Raw genomic sequence first — 15935 nt, forward strand, 5'->3', positions numbered from 1 at the left:
TTAAATAATATATGACATAATATACAAGAGAGGCAGAGCCCGGCCACCAGGTAGACAGGCAGCCCGGTAATGAGGGGCCGCGCTGCGTCTTCTGCAAGAGGAGACACCGTCATCAGCCCTCATTACCGCCTCCACCAGCGCCTCCTGCACGGCTTATTCATTCTAATTTGTGTTCCACTTAGCTAAGTGCTTACCTGTATGCCTGGGTGGTGATACCCGCCTGTTTTACCGACCACCGTAATGCAGTGTTTTGCTATTTATGCCAGAGGGATCCCGAGTGTAAACAAAGATGGCGGATCCATTATTTACCAAACATGGGCTGCCAGTGCGGGGTTTAATCACGATAAACAACAAACCTAAATTTGCAGGTGTAATATGACTGAAATGAAGTCTCTCGTTTATATATATATTTGTGGTCTGGTCAATCTTGGGGCGTTATATTCCATTATAATTATTGATCAGTTTGACGCATTTAGGACTTCACTATAGAGATGATCTAACGTCAACAAGTGGAGGGGATCAGAGGCTCGTGTGTTGCCGCAGACGAGATGTTTGTGAAACAAGCACCAGGTCGGGGATGGTGGAGGGCCTTGCCACACACACTAACACACTCCACACACTCTAACACAAACACCAAGCCAGTGGGTGGGTGTGTTTTGGGTTCTAAGCCACACACTTCACACACTAAGACAAGCACCATGTCAGAGGGGGGAGGGTGGGGGGCTTACCACTCCACACCCTCTAAGACAAACACCATGTCAGAGGGGAGGGTGGGTGCTGGCTTTACCAATCACACCCCCCTCTAAGACAAGCACCATGTCAGAGGGGGAGGGTGGGGGCTGGCTTTACCACACACTCCACACCCTCTAAGACAAGCACCATGTCAGAGGGGGAGGGTGGGGGGGCTTTACCACACCTCCACACCCTCTAAGACACGTACTAGATCAGACTGGGGGGGGCCTAACACACTCCAAGACAAGCACCAGGTCCAAGTAGGTGGAATAGTAAGGTAGGGGTCTGGTTCTCTCCACATATACCCTGATAACGCATAAATCGAATGCTATTTTTTGGTGGGCGAGTAATCTGCAGTAAGTCTGGCGTGGCGGTGTTGTTACGATGCTTCACCTCACAGTCTCATCTCGTAAATTTCAAAGATTTTAGAAGGTGATTTTGTACTGTACTTATATCACAAGACTCGCGTGTTATTTGTACACACACACACACACACACACACACACACACACACACACACACACCTACACATACTTTTATCTTGTGTTAAAGGCAGCTGTTGAAAGTCCTTGTTTATTATTATTACTGTATAAGCAAATTCTGTTTCCCGACAGATTTACAGTAATAAGAGACCAAACACAACACTGACATTATTTACAGTTTACGTACACGATAAATCCCGTAAACTGCAAGAAAATAAAGATCTAGTTAGAGTCTTTTCTCATAACTCCTATATTAACCTGGTCCTTCCCTGTTGTCATAACTCGTGACTTTAACAGGTGGTGGATGACGGCTGAGATTGGCTGTTTTGAAGATAGTTTTTGAAGATAGAAACAAAAACGTACTTTAGCCGCCTTGAATATTAGAAAGATTATAATTATATGTCTAGATAATGTATGAGTTATATTCTTTCGATGATGGTTACTGAGTGAAATAATTTTTATGAGTGCAGTACTTCCTGCCGATTATCTATCTCGCTGCTTCTAAGTATAGTATAAATATGAATAAATATGTTATATACTGTATTTAGTAGTGAAAATGTGAGGAAGATATATATTGAGTTATCCAGTTATTTCCTATAAATCTGAGTGAGCTATTTATCTGTTTGTTATCCCTGATGGTTGCCAAACGTGCGATCACTGTGAGTTATCCGGTTATCCCGCACTGTTTGTTGTGATCTTTGATGCTTGCTAAACAGTGTTCTCTCATGCACTGACTTGTTGTCTTACCAAACCAGAGACTGATGTGGCTTCCCGTGTACACTCGCTCGTATTTGCCATCTGTTCAGCTGTTTTGGGGGGATTTTTCTCTTTTTTTGTCTCTCCTTCGACCCTCTTTTGTTTTTGAAGTATCGACTATTAACATCGCCTTTGTATAGAATGTGAAGTTTATAAAGCTGAATCGATTTTACTTTGCCCTTTCATGGTTACTTCTTAAACCTAGAATGCTGGAGAATGTTCTGAACGCCATCTTGCCGTCACCGAGCCCCTCCGTTCACGTTGACCTGTGGATTCACGCGATCATATTCCTGGTTGGAAGTGAGTGGACATAGAGGTTATGAACACTAGAGGAGTCAAGCTGCCTTGATCAACGTTCTGAATTCTCTCCCCGTATACCCTTATCTTGTCGTTCTCGTTCCTCCTGTGTGCAGCATCGAGAGCTAAGTAACGGTGACATGCGGCCATGGGATAAAAAATCCTGATGTCGAAGAAGGCTCACTACAACACAACCACCTCACTACAACACAACCACCTCACCTCCGTCAAGATGCCTTATTGCCTAGAGGGGGGACGGAGCCTCACCAAGCGACCAGTTTCTCTCTCTGTCATCACAAGGATGTTCGAGGATATACAAGACAGGTACTGATTTCCTCCCTACCTCCTTCCCTCCCTCCATCCCTCCTTCCTTCCCTCCCTCCATCCCTCCTTCCTTCCCTCCTTCCATCCCTCCTTCCTTCCCTCCCTCCATCCCTCCCTCCCTCCTTCCTTCCCTCCCTCCTCCCCTCCTTCTATCATCCTCCTCCCTCACCCCCGTCTCCAATTATCTCCCTCCCTGTCAAAGGCACGTACGTTTATCCTGGGATTCCGTCACACAACACCGTACTCCACGACCGTCAAGGCAGAGTATCTCAGGAGGCCCCGACACACACACACCCACCCAAGACTGAGGCGGGTGGTGTTCCGGGTGGTGGTGGCTCCGGTGGTCTAGGTGACGTCAACACGTATTAAACATGATGAATAGTTACATTGATCAGCAGGTGTGTGCCGCAGGACGATCACTCACCCTCGGTAATAGCACCTCTTCCTCCTCCTCCTACCTGGTATTACAACTTAAGTTCCTCCCAATTGATGGACGCGCCTTGATGCTTCTACCTCCACTGATTAATCTGGACTGACAGATGATACCTCTCTCTCTCTCTCTCTCTCTCTCTCTCTCTCTCTCTCTCTCTCTTCATCTATCGAACCAACCAACCAACCGACCATCCATCCATCCATCCATCCATGCACTCAGACACAGACAGACAGACAGACAGATAGATAGATAGACAGATAGAACACCTAACCCGTCATAATAATCAAACAATCTTACCTCATCCGAATAATAATAATAATACTAATAATAATAAAGACAATTATCATTTTCTTCTCGGGGTCACCATCACCTTGGGTCAACTATGCACTAATTCACTCATTCTCACTCAATTATGAAGCCACTTTCTAAAATTAACTACCGACGAAAACAAAAATCTTTGGCCCTTTTCAATTTGCATATTAAGTTAATGGCTCATCACTTAACCTCACCAGCCTCATTATATCTACCTGTGACTTGTGGCGATAGATAGATAGATAGATAGATAGGAGACAGGAGATCAAGCAGTCGCGACGATGAGAGAGAGAGAGAGAGAGAGAGAGAGAGAGAGAGAGAGAGAGAGAGAGAGAGAGAGACACACAAAAGAACCAAGCGGTACCAGCACTCCGCCCTGGTGTCTTCCCTCTGCCTCGCTCACGGGACTAACCAGCCTTGATATATGTACACGACTCACGTACTCTCAAAGGCATCTATAATTATGTATCAAATAGTCACTTGGATACATCAAAGGCGCCTCAGGGGCTTAAACGTCTCTATCACGAGGCGAATAATGTTTAGTAGCGGTTATGTTAATTAGAATAGCCTACGGTGTTAAAGAGCTTTTGATAATTCCGTTGAGGGTGAAGAATAATTTGTTTTATGCTATTATTATTATTATTATTATTATTATTATTATTATTATTATTATTATTATTATTATTATTATTATTATTATTACGTTTAAACAAAGTATTATTGAAAACAAGACAGTGAAGATCGACTGGTGTTTGTAAGAGATTAGTTTACTCATTCCAACTGAAGAACGAATATAGACGATATTATGTGAATATTTCTCTTGGTGAATCATCAGTTGGGATTTGGCCATGGCAGGAGATGGGCAGAAGAGGACCCTTCCTGAGTGGTGGGTGAGACATTCACAAGTCAGGTCGCACTTATTCCCGTACACGACGTGAGATGACCTCGGGGCCGGAGGAGTAGTCAGGTTACTGAGAGGTCAAAGTGTTAGCAGTGAAGGTGCAGTGAAGGTTGATCTAACTCTTGCACCGCTACAGTGATTGTTCGATCAACCACAATCATTCACTTACGACCTTTCGACTGTCAAGGTGTATTTCGAGGAGGAACTAATCGACAAAGACTTGACCACACTTATTCAACAAAAGACGTGATCTGAAGTTATATGTCTTGTCCCTATTTCTAATTAGACACTCGTATACCGTGGGCGGGAATTGACTATCCACCCGTACGACTACAGAGAAACATCCACTAACTTTACCGCGCGCCAGTACTGTTGTCGTCATCCCACGCGAAATGCCCAGCCAGCACACCGCACCCAATGCTAAATTACCTGTACCTCTAACATTATTTCTTAGCTGTAGAGAGTATATTCTGAGTGTCCAATTAAATTCTGTTTTTCAAAGATTCGTTAGACAGTTTTTCCACTGATTGGCTAGTTCACAATCTGGGTTTATTCAAGTCAGTTCTATGGACGGAGCCATCTTCAAGGCACCTTAGTACTGTATAGGCGTTTGGCTACCCTTGAGAGGATAACATATGGTGGCGAATTGGGGTAATCGTCGCTCGATAGGTACTGTAAACACAGGCCAATTTTCAATTTCCCCTTGTAACGGCTGTCTGTCGTAGGCGTGTGTAGGTGTGGGCTTTGGTGTGGGTGTGGGTGTGGGCGTGGGTGTGGGCTAAGGAAGGTCAAGTCGTTGTCTATATATGTCAATGTACTTGATGGTCTATCTATATTTACCTACATCTCTTTCTCCCTATATCTCTTTCTGTACATCCATCTATCGACCTCTGTCTATCAGGAAGTCCTATCAGAGTGGGTCACACACACACACACACACACACACACACCTCCCCTCCATGTGATCGGTGTCGGTAATATCAATCACCAAAAAATTGCTTTACTCATATATCTGGTCACATCATTGGGAAAAAACACGCCATTATCAATCAGCTGATCTCATCATAACAAAGTTGTTTTCTTATGTCACTCGCTTTACATTTATGAATTACTGTCGATATTAGGGGAGTTAGTTGATGGTTGGGAAATTATGTGTGTGTGTGTGTGTGTGTGTGTGTGTGTGTGTGTGTGTGCAACAAACACACCACTATACAGCACTACTCAGTAAACCTCGTCACTCACAGCAAGTTAAGTGTCTTCTCTTTAATTATACTGTAAGTGTTAGGTCAAACTTGCTGGCTCCGACACCCCCAGAGAGGAGAGTCGTTCACTGGCCACAACACACAGCAGCTCATAACTATGTGTCTGTAAGTATATATAAAGTGTTACACCAAAATAAAAACACTCAACGCTATGGCTCAACAAGATCCCTGCCACCTAAAGTGTTAACAAGAACCTACTGTACGTGACTCAACAAAACCGAATAGTTACAAATGCATATCCAATTAAAATAAGGAGTGAAACATATGTGTATGAGTTATTATCATCATCATCATCATCATCATCATCATCATCATCATCATCATCATCATTAAGCAGTACTACAGGCCAGGGTCGTGTACAAGCCAGTGATCACAACACCCCAGAGGACAGTTCGTCTGAGGTGTCAACACGCTGTGGCTGTGACAATTATCGTTGGCTTACTTCCACCTGAGGAATCCACACAGAGGAGGAGGAGGAGGAGGTTCTTGGAATGGAGTGAGGTGCTGCTACACATTCTCATGTATACAATATTAAAGTAACCAGCTTCGTGTGTGTGTGTGTGTGTGTGTGTGTGTGTGTGTGTGTGTGTGTGACGGGACTCTCTCTGTCTGTCTGTCTTTCTGCATGTCTGCCTATCTGTATGTCTCTGTATATTTCTGTCTCTCTGGCTTATACCTTAGTTAGATAATCTCAAATTCACCAGAGTATCTTAATTAATTCAGGTATCGTAATTAATCGAGGTATTGTAATGTAACCAGGTATTGTAAAACATGTAGGCATCGTAATTCTTATCCTAATTCTCCTAGATATTGTTATTTGTATCATAATTCATCAAGGTATAGCAAATTAATATAATAAGTCATCCAGGTATCGTAATCTGTCTCATCAGTCACCCAGGTATCGTCACCTGTCTCATCAGTCACCCAGGTATCGTCTTCACCCTCTCCTGCAACTCTTCCCTCTCTTGTGTACACTCTCTCTGTCTGTTGCCTCATTATCGCCTGTTTCCTTCTGTTTACCTTTTCATCACAAGTTTCCCCTATCCCTTGGCCATTCATCTTCTCCATCGTCTTCATCATCCCTCTTTCCTACACACTCTTTGTCCCTTACCCTCTTCTCCCTCCTCTTCATCACGCTTCTTTGTCTCCCTTTCATCAACTCCCTCGGTTCTCATTACCTCTGTTTCCCTTTCAACTAGTTCGCTGTTTCTCTCTCTCTCTCTCGCTCTCCTTTTTGTTATTTTGTCTTTCTTTTATTTTCTATTTCTCTCTTCCACTTTCTCTTTTTTTTGTTTATCTATTTCTCTTTCTTTATTCTCTCTGTTTCTCCTTCTATCTTTCTCTCTTTGTGTCTCTCTCTATCTCTCTCTCTCTCTTTCTCTGTGTCTCTATCTCTCTCTTTTTTCCTTCTCTGTCTCTCTATTTCTCTGTCTGTCTGTCTGTCTGTCTGTCTGTCCTATTCGGGTAAGAAGAAAGTGGATTGGCTTTGGAAAACTGCCGATAATGACTGGAGAGTATGTGAGGCTAACGGGTATTGGGGAAGGTGAGCCATGACTTACCTGAAGAAGGAGAGGGAGGTAGATGTATTAGTGAGTATTGCAATGATCTCAGGAGGCCAGGGTACCTCTCTCTCTCTCTCTCTCTCTCTCTCTCCTTATTGGTATATAATACAACTTCAAGTGAAATCATTGTTGCAGATAATTAATGAGGTTGATTAGTAAAGAAAGAGGGAAGAAGAGAGGGAAGCGATACAGAAGTACAATAAGAAGTAACAGAGATTATAATGATGATGATGGTACGATTAATACTACTACTACTTTCATATATGACCTCCAGCCTACTACTACTACTACCACTACTACTGCTACTAATAATAACAATAGTAATAACAATAATGATGGCTGATAAACAGAAGAAAGAAACCGGGCGATAAAGAAGCACAATGAGAAAGAGAGAGAGGGGAGGGGGGAGATAAATAACTCTGACTTAAGAGAATGACGTGAGAACTGACAAATGTGTGTGTGTGTGTGTGTGTGTGTGTGTGTGTGTGTGTGTGTGTGTGTGTGTGTGGAAAGAGCACTACTATTCCTGCCCAATCGAAACACCGATGTGGATGTCCTGACTACCCAGCAGGTCCCTCAGCATCCAGAGCTGCCCACCTCACCTATCCTCCATCCCTGTATGAGGTAGCTACTGCCATCAAACAGATGAAAAATAACAGAGCCTCAGGGCCTGATGGAATCCCAGCCAAGGTGTATAAAGCAGGAGGACCTCTGCTTACCAGCCGTCTCCACTCTCTCCTGGAGAATATATGGGAAAAGGAGGAAATCCCCCAGCTCTTAAAGACACCTCCATCGTCAATATTTATAGGAACAAGGGAGACCGGTCAGACTGTGGCAACTACCACGGGATCTCGCTGCTGTCTGTAGCTGGCAACATTATCGCCCGAGTCCTCCTAAACAGACTTCTTCCTGAGGCGGAAAACTTACTCCCAGAATCTCAATGCGGCTTTAAGCCATCACGTAGCACCACCAACATGATCTTTGCTACCTACCAGATACAGGAAAAGTGCAGAGAACAACGTCGTGACCTGTACATGGCCTTCATCGACCTAACCAAGGCCTCCGACTCGGTCAACAGGGAAGCCCTCTAGCAGACCCTCAGCCGCTTTGGCTGCCCACTAAAATTCATCGTCATTCTGAGGCAACTCAACGATGGCATGAACGACAGTGTCCTGTACAATGTCTGAGTTCTTCCCCATCCAAACGGGGGTAAAACAAGGGTGTGTACTGGCACCAACTCTCTTTTCCATTTTCTTGGCTGCCTTCCTTACTCGTGCCAGTGCCAATTTAGCCGGCGGGGTGGACCTCCAGCACCGGATGAAGGGACTTTTCAACCTAAGACGATTCTAAGAAGGAACAAAGGTGTCTGCAGCTTCCATCAGTGAACTTCAGTATGCAGTATGTATTTAAATGTATGTGTGTTTGAGTTTGTATAAGAGTACACAGTTAATGTTGAACTGCACAATCACTGAGGCACTTAACCTAACTTAATCTACCGTATGTATACCTGTAGAGGTATGTGGATGTGTGTATAGACAGGTGAGGGAGCGTGTATACTAAAAACATGAATTACAGAGAGGAAAGTCATTAGTAAATAACAATCAACTAAATGGAGTTTCTGTCTATACGAGTAGATGTAATGAGAACAAAATAATAATAATAATAATAATAATAATAATAATACAAAAATAACAATACAGCAATAAAAGAATGAAGGTAAATGAGAAAAAAAGAAGAAAATATATCTCATGTTTACAATCTGGAGATATTTCCGCGGGAGATGAACACCCCATCCATCATGGCACTTGTCTTCTTTTAATATGTCGATTCGCAACACTTCTATTTTTCGTACCTTTTGAGTGTTTTCCTCTGGGATGATTTAATATATCAGCGACGAGTATTTTAGTCTTGAAACTCACCGAAAATAATGAAATTAGAAGCATTAAAGTCAACGATGGGAGAACACGGGCGTAAAGATATCAGATAATTATCTCGCGCCCTGATTACGCCCGGGGGATTAAACGCGGGAAAATATTACACTTCGCGCCATTTACCAGAGAATCGAACCACGTCTTGAGGCACCTGAAGGATAGTTCCTCCTTCTCCCCCTCCATCACCTGCGACGACGCTGTTTAGTTTCTGTCTTTCTGTCTCTCTCTCTCTCTCTCTTTCCCTTTTCTTGTTCTCTTTAGGTGTGTTTATTTATGCCTTTTCGTCTTATCCTTCCTCTACTTTTCTTTTTTTCTGTGTCCCGTTTTCGTTGTGTTTATCTACCCACGTCTCTCGCCTTTCTCAGGCTATCTCCGCTCGTCTCTCACTTTCTCTTTCATCACTAACTCGAAACCAAAGAGAGAGAACCCGCAACACGACCAACTTTGCCTCACGGATTCAATTTTCTAGGCTGAGGACTTCCATACCCCAAGGGCTTCCTGGTTCATTATGGCTCCATCATCAGAATTACTCAAAGGCCTTTACCATTAATACCATCCCTCGCCTTACTTGTTGACTCTTTCTCCGCCCCATCCCACGTTTCAGAAAGTTTTTTTTTACTGTACCTCAGCTAAAGACTGTGGTATTAGCTGACGATGCCTTAGCTGGGTATAAGATAAAAAATAACGTGGTAGAGTTGAAAGCTGGAAAAGATATAGGAATTTTTGTTGAAAGTTGTAAGCTATTCCATTGCAAGAAAAGCTTTTTATCCTAGCTACAGACAGGTATTAGCTGACGTTGTCTTAGCAGGGTGTAAGCTAAAAAAAATGGTCAGTGAGCATTAACCACGGTAGACCTTGGGGTGAGGCAGGCTGAGAGGATTATCCTCCTTTTTGTCATCTCTGTCACTTTGTCTTTATCATTCTTTCTCTCTCTTTATCTCTCCCTTCCCACTCTGACTATCTCTCTCTCTCTTTTACCCTCTCGCTTCCTCTCTTTATCTCTCATTTCCTCCCTCCCTCTTTCTCTTTCTCTCTTTAATTCTCCTTTCGTTATCCATTTTCTTCTTCCCTCTTCTTGTCCGTCTCTCCTCTGTTCCTTCTTCTAGCTTGTATCTCTCCCTCCACTCTCCCCGTCTATCCCTTCCTCACTTACCCGTCTCTCCTTCCCTCACTCCGCCTGTCTCTCCTTCCCTCACTCCGCCTGTCTCTCCTTCCCTCACTCCGCCCGTCTCTCCTTCCCTCACTCCGCCCGTCTCTCCTTCCCTCACTCCTCCCGTCTCCCGCTAATACCATATGGCTCAGCTGTCAGCCTCAGTAATACCCCCCATCTGCCACTCTCTCTACATATGTCGTCTCTGAGGTCTCTGGTGTAGTGGCCCACATGGTGTGTGTAGTGGTCCACATGGTGTGTAGTGTCCACATGGTAGTGGTCCACATGTGTAGTGGTTCACATGGTGTGTAGTGGCCCACATGGTGTGTAGTGGCCTACATGGTGTGCAGTGGTCCATGATGTAGTGGCCCACATGGTGTGCAGTGGTCCACATGGTGTGTAGTGGTCCACATGGTGTGCAGTGGTCCACATGGTGTGTAGTGGTCCACATGGTGTGTAGTGGTCCACATGGTGTGTAGTGGTCCACATGGTGTTTAGTGGTCCACATGGTGTGTAGTGGTCCACATGGTGTGCAGTGGTCCACATGGTGTGTAGTGGTTCACATGGTGTGTAGTCGTCCACATGGTGTGTTGTGAAAGTTATATCTCCTTTCCCCTCAACTCCCTCCCTCTCTCTTTCGCCTTTCTCCATCCCTCTCCTCCATTACCTCCCCATTCTCCTCCTCCTCTCCTTCTCTTGCACTTCTCATCCACTTTCCTCTCTCCTTTCCTTACTTGTCCCCCACCCCCCCCCCCTTGCCTGGCCGCGGGATAGAACTCTTATTTCTTCATTATATTCTCTTCTTTCATTTAGTATCACACCTCTCTCCTCTCCCGATATTCTCCCTCTTTCTTTCTCTTACCCATTTTCTCTTGTTCTATTGTATACTCTTTTCTGTATCTTGTAATCTTTACTTTCTTCTCATGACCAGAAACTCCTCAAAAGTGACGACTATTTTCCTCCTCCATGTTAAAAATAGGGCAAAAACAAGTGGTGATGAGAGTCTGACGGATAAACCACAACAAAACAAACACACGATTTATCTTTATCCCCCCTCTGTCGGTGAGGTCGGATTGGTGACTCATGTTTATACAAAACAAACACTGAAAACAGGTTACCCCAGATCTCGTAAGTAAAGAAAAACGAAAAAGTCACTGTGTCTTGTTCTGCTATACCACTAGTACACAATGGATTTCAAACACGCCGAGGAATTCTTTAAAAAAACAGTTAGGGAAGGATAAATAAATTTCGGCGGCAGAGGATCGGTAGTCTTAGAAATGTTGGATTTGTAAACATTGCAGCAGAGCGTGGTAGAGAGGTACCCCCTGGTGAACGCTAAAGGGGCCAATGGCGTTCATTTTCTGCGGCCGGGTGATGAAGTAAGAGGAACACCGAGTTTATTTCTGGTTTGGGAGACTTTTAAGACATGGGTGAACGCGTAGTTTCCTTGATTTAGGAGTTCTCTTTTGTGATATATACTGACAACGACAGCTTCCACGATAGTATACTCAGCGACGTTGACAATGGGAGGTACCAATTGAATAGGAATGGGACTCTCTCTCTCTCTCTCTCTCTCTCTCTCTCTCTCTCTCTCTCTCTCTCTCTCTCTCACACCCACAGCCACCCACCATTGTTCTCCTCGATACCGTCTTGGGTGACAGGCGGAGCGACTTGCTAATATCCGGGGTGTTGGGCCCAGGGGATTACTGCTGGTGAGAGAGAGAGAGAAACTGTGTGAGATATATGAACGAACGACAAACTAAGAGCGGGAAATCGAGAGAAATATGATGATAGAGAGAGATAATAGAATGATAAAGAGAGGGAAATTGAGAGAAATATAATTATAGAGAGAGGAATAGATTGTTAAAGAAGGGAATTGAGAGAAATATAATGATAGAGAGGAGAATAGAATGATAAAGAGAGGAAAACTGAGAAAACTAGAATGATGAAGAAAGATAAATAAATTGAGAATATAGAATAACCAAGAAATTTGAACCCTTTGAGTACACTGCCTTAACGCTGTTGAACTCGATGACATTCCATTGAGTACGATGACATAGTACTCAGGGGCTTAAGTCATAGTACTCTAGGGATTAATTAATACATAAACAAATACATAAAGCATGAGACAAACGCACACACACAAAAAACACTGATTCATATAAATTCTGTCAAAATTATTATATTTTTAAGAGTCTCCCTTCAAATGTTAACTAATAAAAGAAAATGGGTAATATTTATAGTTTTTGCTCCAGAACGAATTTTTTTTATTATTTTTTTTAGATGTTTATCAAGATGTACACAAAAGGAGGGGAAGGATAACAGTTTTTAGATTTTTGTCAGGTTAGGAGGAAAGGGAAGGATGTTTTACCCCTTTTCTGAGGTTAGGAGGAAAGGGAAGGATATTTTACCCCTTTTCTGAGGTTAGGAACAGGGGAGTTTTGTTTTTTTATTTTTCTTAGGTTGTGGTGGTAGTGGTGGTGGTTGTGGTACTGGTGGTGGTTGTGGTGGTGGTGGTGGTTGTGGTAGTGATGGTGGTTGTGGTAGTAATGGTGGTTGTGGTAGTGGTGGTGGTTGTGGTAGTAGTGGTGGTGATAGTGATGGTGGTTGTGGTAGTGGTTGTGGTAGTGGTGGTTGTGGTAGTGATGATGGTTGTGGTAGTGATGGTGGTGGTGGTAGTGATGGTGGTGGTAGTAGCAATGGTCGTGGTAGTATAACAACGCTGGTAGTATTGGTGGTGATAATAGTAGTGGTACACAAAAGCGCTTCAATGTTATTCGGAATGTTTTTTTTTTCAATTATTCCTTTTGGCTGGGCTGTGACTTCATTATGTAAGTCAGTAATTTACATATTCATTAAATTGTACCAACATTTTGTATACTCATTCTTTTGTTGAGATATTAAGTGAATTATATGAATAGTTGAAACAAAAAAAATGTTCGCTGGTAAATGTTTTATTTTAATGAGAGAGAGAGAGAGAGAGAGAGAGAGAGAGAGAGAGTAACAATTACATACATAAAAACAATAAAAAAATTTTGACCCAGTGATGAAACATAAGTTGTATTGATCAAAGAATTACTACCACCGTTTTGGGTCTTAAAGTCACATACACGAGAGCCCATTTTTCCTGAGTTTTACTGTGGGAGTTTCAACCTCTTGACGTGTGCTGGTAAACGATCTCATGACCCTGGCGGTCTGCAGCCAATGGGACTTGAGAATTTTGTTTAGTCCGTGGTCCTGTAAGAAATGAAGGTGAAGGAATAAGAGGATTATGGACAGAGAGAGAGAGAGAGAGAGAGAGAGAGAGAGAGAGAGAGAGAGAGAGAGAGAGAGAGAGAGAGATAACTATGACAGTGTTCCAGCCATAATTGCAGTGGCTTACACCGTGTACTCGTACAACTGCCTGCGTGACATCAGGTGTAGCCACTGTTATAGGCAGGTGTACAACAAGAACACCTGTCATAGCAAAAAAATAATTGGATATACAAGCTCTTTGACTCAGGAACATCGTACTCTCAAAGGACTTTAACATCTACACAGCCTCACTGTAGGGGCCCCTGCCTAGGTACCCCTAGCTCCTGCTCTCAAGTTGGGTCTTATACAGGTTCACGTATCTTGGCTCAAGGAGAACTTTCCAGTGTCAGGGCGTCAGTCAGAGGAACCAGTTCATTATACACACTGTCTGCCACCGCTGGGGTCTTATTACCTATGTTGGCGAGCTGATGAGCAACTTTGCAAACTTTGGTCGTTTAGATGTGTGAGGTGGTAGCGTGAGAGGCATTTGTAGATGACGTGACTCCTCAGAACTTGGCCAAACTTGTTGGCTGAGACAGACAGGGGCGTGGAGGCGGAGTTGAAGTGATGGTACAGGGAGAGTGTACACGCCCAGGCTAATGTTGTTGTGGTTCCTGATAACCTGGAAGTAATGTTCTCTGGAGTAGTTTTAATTCTGACAACTCCAGTCGTTATGGGGGACAACATCACACTCGTGGAGGGCCCCAACCAACACCTCATCGAGAGAGACTTTGTTGAGGTCCTCGCAGTAACTAACCTAAAGAACTGTAAGCAATTTCCTTTCCACATCTCTGGTTCCCCTCAAGACCCAACTGTGACTGACTTGTCGAGGCTACACTCACTCCTAACTACCACCCCGTGACCTCTCCAACCACCACCCTTAATTAATCACCCAACCCTACAACCCCTTACCCACCGACACAACCCCTCATTCACACCTACAACCCCTCACCCAACCCTACAACCCCTCACTCACCCCTACAACCCCTCATTCACCCCCTACAACCCCTCACCCACCCCTACAACCCCCTTCCATCAAATTAGCCCAAATATAAATAACTAATCTACCCTCCCCCTTTTCCCTCCCTTCCTCTTCCCTTTTCCCTCCCCTACTCTTCCCTTCTCCTTCCCTTTGCTCGCCTTCCCGTCTCCTCCTCCTCCTCCTCCTCTCCTTTCCCCTCCTTTCCTATACTCTTCCCCTTCTTTCCTCTGCCCTTCCTCCTCTTTCTTCTCCCCCCTCCTCTCTCTCTTCCCACTACCTTCCCTCTCTTCTCCCTCCCGTTCTCTCTCTTCACCCTCCCCTCATCTCCCCTTCCCCTCCTCTCCTCTCCCCTTCCTCCCCTCATGGTGTTATCGACAAGTGAGTCATTTTCGATACAGGGAAGGCTACTGCTCTCCCCGGGGGATGTATATGGTTGAGTTTGTATAATGCAGGTATCTTAGAGAGTCATGAAGGGACTGAGGAAAGACATAGAGAAATATAGAGTTTGTGATGATCCGTCCGAGAGTTATGTTTGTATCTTTAAGAGCAGGTTTAGTGTGTGTTGTGTGTGTGTGTGTGTGTTGTGTGTGTGTGTGTGTTGTGTGTGTTTGTGTGTGTGTGTGTGTGTTATTATTGTGACGACTCTGTCCCCTCCTCACTCTACCACCATAACCATCACTTGCTCCAACTTGACACCAGGAGAAGAAACTGCTTCACCTCGCTACTCGACCCCAGTGAGCACCGTTCAGAACCAGTTTCCCATCTGACTATAAGACCGAGGTATCCCAGCAAGTGTGGCTGCCTGGTAAGCCGAGTCACTTTTCTGCGGCCTACGGTGTTCCTCCTTTCCCGGGGTGTGGACGACGAATTGTATTAAGGACTACTGCTGGTGGTGTTGTGGTGGTTTGATGGTAGTGGACTACGGCGTTGATCCCTGGCTCCTTGTGGTTGGCCATCGCAACCTACTGTAGACTTGCTACCTGAGCTGCCATTTCTATCAGGTTTTTGTGTTGCTGTATATAGTATGTGTATTTAAAGTAAGAATAATTGGGTAATATTCTGGTGTGTTTTATCAAATGCTTAGTTGTTACTTTTTTTTATATAATTGCATATTGTGTTTTACTTGTGTTACTTAATGTACCTAATTAACTAACTTAATCAATACTGAAGATAAATGTTATTGCTTAGTTTAAATGATAATCTTCTTATCTCTTTCTCAACTTAAATACTGTACAGTATGTCTCTCACGATAACAGTGATTCTTGTGTGTGTTCCTTACTTGGTCCATCCACGTATTTCAACCCCTAGATTATTCGCTCTATATTTTTACTTGTCAACTTTGCCTTTCATCAACGTTGTGGGTGGTAGCAAGGAGGGACATCACAGTATTATTATTATTATTATTATTATTATTATTATTATTATTATTATTATTATTATTATTATTATTATTATTATTATTATTATTATTATTATTATTATTATTATTATTATTATTATTATTATTATTATTTTTA

This window comes from Homarus americanus, unplaced genomic scaffold (genome assembly GCF_018991925.1).
Source record: "Homarus americanus isolate GMGI-L3 unplaced genomic scaffold, GMGI_Hamer_2.0 scaffold36188, whole genome shotgun sequence".
Taxonomy (NCBI): Eukaryota; Metazoa; Arthropoda; class Malacostraca; order Decapoda; family Nephropidae; genus Homarus; species Homarus americanus.